Consider the following 6,181-nt stretch of genomic DNA (forward strand, 5'->3'; position numbering starts at 1 on the left):
ACGATGTCGTCAAGGTAACATAGGCATGTCTTCCATTTAAGGCCGCGAAGGACTGTGTCTATCATGCGCTCAAATGTAGCAGGGGCATTGCACAACCCAAAAGGCATTACGTTAAATTCGTATAAGCCATCTGGAGTTGCAAACGCTGTCTTCTGTTTGTCAGACTCGTGCATGGGGATCTGCCAATAGCCAGATCGCAAATCCAAGCTCGAAAAATATTGAGCGCCTTGCAAACAGTCGAGCGCATCATCTATGCGCGGCATCGGGTAGACATCCTTTCTTGTGATCTTATTCAAAGCCCGATAATCGACACAAAAACGTACTGAACCATCCTTCTTCCTCACCAGGACGACGGGGGAAGACCACGGGCTGGAGGACGGACGAATAATGTTGCGTTGAAGCATGTCCCCAACGTTTTCTTCAATCACTTTTCGTTCCGACGAAGACACGCGGTACGGGCGACGACGAACGATTTGTGTCCCTTCCGTCTCAATACGATGTGCTGCCACGGATGTTTGTCCTAGTTTGCTGGAAAAGCAGTCAAAGGAGTCCTTGTGTTTTTCCAGGAGCTGAAGAAGGAGTTGTGTTTCCCTTTCTGTGAGGTCTGTGCTTATAGTGGCCGCCAGTGGGGAAAGTGATTGTCCAGAATTTGAAGGTCGTGAAACAGGGAATACCGAGCAGAGGGGAAGAAGGGACACGGCTTCGCCATTCACAACAGAAGCAACGTTGGTGCCTTCGGGGAGCCTAATCGGCTCGGAAGTGGCATTGGTAGCTAACAGCGTCGCCGAGCCTTCCGTGAATCGTACGAGACACGTTGCGATGACGACTCCTTTGGACATAAAACGCGGAGATGGAACTATCATCACGTCACCGTCCCTGATCTGCGCCGAACGAACACAAAGTAATGTTTCCTGGTCTGGATATAAAACGCAGTCGGCACTGGCTGTTAGGTGCATAGTAGGTTGCACCTCCGAAATGCTGGGATGCTCAGTATCTGTCATTGCAATTTGGGGTTTGTGACAAGAAATGACGGCGGAGGCGGAGGACAGAAAATCCCAACCCAAAATCAAATGATAAGCACAGGGAGACAACACTGCACACGGAATATGATGGCGAAGGGCACCGATGAAAACCCGCACCGTGCATTGTCCGGAGGGCCTAATCACACTGCTGTTGGCTCCTTGTAAAGAAGGTCCGTTGTATGGTGTTCGTACCTTGCGTTAGCGTGCACACAATTCCGCGCTTATGACTGAAACACTAGCACCAGTGTCAATTAGGGCATCGATGCGAACACCTTCCACTAAAACAGACAGCAAGTTCGACGGACGCTCTGGAGGACTTGTAAGATTCGCAGGAGATGCAGTTTTCCCTCCCAAAACTGCATTAACTAGTTTTCCGGGCGGTGGTCGGAGACGTAAGACGCAGGGCGAAGAGGCGATACCGAGCGGCGACCTGGTGAAGGCGAGCGGGGTCGTTGTCCACGGGAGCTGCGGGGAACGTCGCTTGACTGAGGCGGAGACGGGGAGCGGCGGGAAGGCGACAGGTACGCACGCGGCCGGTAGCCGTAGTAATTCGGGGCCAGGTGTTCGCGTTCATAGGCGGCGTAGCCACGTCGTTCATCCCGTTGGCGACGTCGACAAAACCGGGAGACGTGACCTCGAATGCCGCAATAGTAGCACACGGGGCGGTTGATGGCGGCATCCTGGCGGGCCGGAAAGTAGGGCGGCGAGCTCGGCACACGAGGCATGGCCGCCACATAGCCAGACGACGGGTGAGCCGTGAGTGGGGACAGCGGCAGGGGTGTCCGTCCAGCGACCTCAGAGTAAGACGGCGTTGAAGGAGCCACAGGATGAACAGGAGGCAATAGCACCGGCATGGCGGCAAGCTCCTCTTTAACCATCTCGCGAAGGCCAGGAGCAGGAGATGTTGAGGGGACACCATGTGTGCAGTGAGAGACGTCGCCATACATTTCCTCGCGAACTATAGCGCGAATCATCGCACGAAGTTGTTGTTCGTCTCCGAGATGATGAGTAGACGTCATGTCCCGTGGAAGGCGGATCGACTGACGTTCGTCGAGACGCTGACAGGTAGAGATCACGTCAGATACAGTGTCCAGGTTCTGAAGGACAAGTGCGTTGAACGCGAACTCGCCGATCCCCTTCAGAATGTGACGGACACGGTCGGACTCCTGCATATCATTGTCGACGCGGCGGCACAGTGCTAGAACATCTTCGATGTACGAGGTATAGGTCTCGTTAGCTTGCTGCTTGCGGACATCCAGTATCCTCTTTGCGTTGTCGCTCCGAGCTTTAGTGGAGCCAAAAATCTTTCGCAGCTCCGTAGTGAAGCCAGCCCAGTCGGCAAAGTCGTGTCGGTGGTTTAAATACCATGTCTCAGCGACTTGCTTAAGAGAGAAGCCAACGTTCAACAGTTTGTTGTGATCATCCCACCTATTGAACTGGCTGACGCGGGTGTAACTGTCCAGCCACTCCTCCACGTCTTCTCCCCGAAGACCATAGAAGTGGGGCGGGTCGCGCTGGGGGCTGGTCACGATGCACTGCAGGGGCGCTGAGACAGCGCCACTGGGAGTATCTTGCGACATGGGCATTGGTCCCGAGGGCAAGCGGCGACCGGAACGGAGCTCCAGGGGTGTCGAAGGAGAGGTACAGGTCGGGATCGAGTTGCAGCTCCACCACTTGTGAGGCCGTAGATAGCAGGCGACCAGACCGTGGCTTCGTAGCTCCTTTATTCGGAGGCGAGTCGACCAGAACGCAAGATGGCGATCAAGCCCCAGCACTGATGATGATCTCCGAAGAAGCGGGCTCGTCGATGATGATGAGTTTGTACAGGAAATGAAGAAGTGATCACCTCAAGCCGGTGGTGATGATAGTGGGCAATTGCTACCTATGGTGGCATACAGGCTGTAGCCTCAAACAAAGCTCACAATATATATATATATATATATATATATATATATATATATATATATATATATATATATATATATATATATATATATATATATATATATATATATATATATATATATATATATATATATATATATATATATATATATATATGTATATATATATATATATATATATATATATATATATATATATATATATATATATATATATATATAACTATATCATAATGTATATATATAATTATATATATATATATCTATATGTATATATATTGTAACGAAGAGTATGAGCGGACGCCTCAGAGCAAGTAGAACTAACGCAGCGCTATCCGCCTATGCGGGTATGCAGTGCATCTGTGTGAGAAGACGAAGCAGCAGAAGAACGCTCGGTGTCTGGTCTCGCGGAACCCTGCTCTCGGCTCTTGCGTGTGCACGTCTCGACCGTGAATAAACCCCTCTCTAAGCGACTACCCAGGCGTCGGCTATCTCCTTTACAAGTGGTGGAGGAGCCGGGGTATCGATCCAGTCCTGGAACTCCGGAGCCTGAAACTCCCCGCAGCCATGAACACCGGAGGCAGCCAGAGCGCTACGCCCTCGCCGCCGACTGTGATGTGCTCCGGTGGCATACATCAGCGAGATCCACGGGGCTTCAACGGCGCCGGTGACAATGACGCGGAAGATTGGCTGGAATCATTCGAGCGAGTGAGTACGCATAATCAATGGAAAGAAGCTATGAAACTAAGCAAAGTGAGCTTCTGATTGATTGATTGTGGGGTTTAACGCGCCGACGCAACGCAGGCGATGAGGCGCGCCGTAGTGGTGGGCTCCGGATTAATTTTGACCACCTGGGGATCTTTATCGTGCGCCGAAATCTCGCACACACGGGCGTTTTTGCTTTTTGCCTCCATCAGAAAAGCGGCCGCCGCGGCCGGGAATCGAACCCGCGACCTCGTGCTCAGCAGCGCAACGCCTTAGCCACTGAGCCACCGCGGCGGGTAAGTGAGCTTCTCCCTGCTCGCCGTTGCTGAACTTTGGTACGGGAACAACGCGCATCGCTTCAAGACATGGGCTGATTTCAAAGCTGATATTTTGTTTATATTTGGCCGCCCAGCAGCCCGAAAGCTTCACGCAGAACAGCGCTTGCGCGTACGTGCACAGCGCGCGGTTGAAACTTTCACCAGTTATATTGGAGATGTTGTCTACCTCTGCAAACGGATAAACAGCAGTATGACTGAACACGACAAAGTCAATCACATACTGAAAGGCATTGAAGACGACGCTTTTCAGATGTTGCCGGCTAAAAACCCGCAAACGGTTAGCGACATCATCAGTAATTGCCTGTCTTACGAGGAGCTGCGCAAAGAGCGGGCACTCACGAGGCGCAAAGTCATGCATGAGCCCTTGGAAAGCCTAGCCAGTGATGCCCATGAGAATCCCGCCATGCTCCAGCACATCCAGCAATTGGTGCGAGAAGAGGTCGCTCGCCAGCTGTCCCTTCTGCCGTACACGGAACCGCCGCGCTCCCCACTTGCCGCTACTGTTCGTCACGTCATCCAAGAGCAGGTTGCCGAAGGACTCCCTTGTGTACGCCAGCATCCTCATGTGGCCGCTCCTTTGACCTACGCTGATAACACCGCTAGACCATTTGCCGACGTCGCTGCGCCCAGGATTTTCTATGACGCCACGCCGACACCATATGTTGAGGTCGCAGCGAGGCCCAGGACCAACTTTCCCATGGCCGCCCCTCCCATCACCACTGTGAGGCCATCGCCGCGTTCAGGATATCAAGCTGGCATCGCATCACTCCTCCACAATATGTAACAATCGTTTACATTGGATGAGGTGTAACTTGCGTCTTAGAAAGCGCTTCAGCCGCGAGCGTGTCGTTCGGCCACCTGTCGCTACTCCTCAATACTGGCTTGCTGAAATATTTACGTCACAGTGAGGGCAAAGTTAGGCGACTTCTGGGAAATCGGTACTCGCACGTTAGGCCGTGGGTTCTTCGAAGAGGCTCGAGGAGAACTAGATATATCCGCTTCGCATCACTCCTCCACAATATGTAACAATCGTTTACATTGGACTTTATGAGATATAGAGTTAATATGAGGTGTAACTTGCGTCTTAGAAAGCGCTTCAGCCGCGAGCGTGTCGTTCGGCCACCTGTCGCTACTCCTCAATACTGGCTTGCTGAAATATTTGCGTCACAGTGAGGGCAAAAGTTAGGCGACTTCTGGGAAATCGGTACTCGCACGTTAGGCCGTGGGTGCTTCGAAGAGGCTCGAGGAGAACTAGATATATCCGCTTCGCATCACTCCTCCACAAATATGTAACAATCGTTTACATTGGACTTGGTGTAACTTGGGGGACGTCCCTGTGACAGGTGGGTGGCTGCGTGCAGTGTCACAGCAAGGAGGGGTGTGCATTTCGGTAGCCGCGGGCGTGTCGTTGGGCCACTTGTCGCTACTCCTCAATACTGGCTTGCTGAAATATTTGCGTCACAGTGAGGGCAAAGTTAGGCGACTTCTGGGAAATCGGTACTCGCACGTTAGGCCGTGGGTGCTTCGAAGAGGCTCGAGGAGAACTTGATATATCCGCTTCGCATCACTCCTCCACAATATGTAACAATCGTTTACATTGGACTTTATGAGATATAGAGTTAATATGAGAATATGAGGTGTAACTTGCGTCTTAGAAAAGCGCTTCAGCCGCGGGCGTGTCGTTGGGCCACTTGTCGCTACTCCTCAATACTGGCTTGCTGAAATATTTGCGTCACAGTGAGGGCAAAGTTAGGCGACTTCTGGGAAATCGGTACTCGCACGTTAGGCCGTGGGTGCTTCGAAGAGGCTCGAGGAGAACTAGATATATCCGCTTCGCATCACTCCTCCACAATATGTAACAATCGTTTACATTGGACTTTTCTCGGGCCGTGCAAATCCTCATCGAGCTTGTCGATTTTTAAATATGAGAATATGAGGTGTAACTTGCGTCTTAGAAAAGCGCTTCAGCCGCGGGCGTGTCGTTGGGCCACTTGTCGCTACTCCTCAATACTGGCTTGCTGAAATATTTGCGTCACAGTGAGGGCAAAGTTAGGCGACTTCTGGGAAATCGGTACTCGCACGTTAGGCCGTGGGTGCTTCGAAGAGGCTCGGGGAGAACTAGATATATCCGCTTCGCATCACTCCTCCACAATATGTAACAATCGTTTACATTGGACTTTATGAGATATAGAGTTAATATGAGAATATGAGG

The sequence above is a fragment of the Haemaphysalis longicornis genome, unplaced genomic scaffold (genome assembly GCF_048455015.1).
Source record: "Haemaphysalis longicornis isolate Haplotype H1 unplaced genomic scaffold, Haemaphysalis longicornis Haplotype H1 scaffold_5, whole genome shotgun sequence".
NCBI lineage: Eukaryota > Metazoa > Arthropoda > Arachnida > Ixodida > Ixodidae > Haemaphysalis > Haemaphysalis longicornis.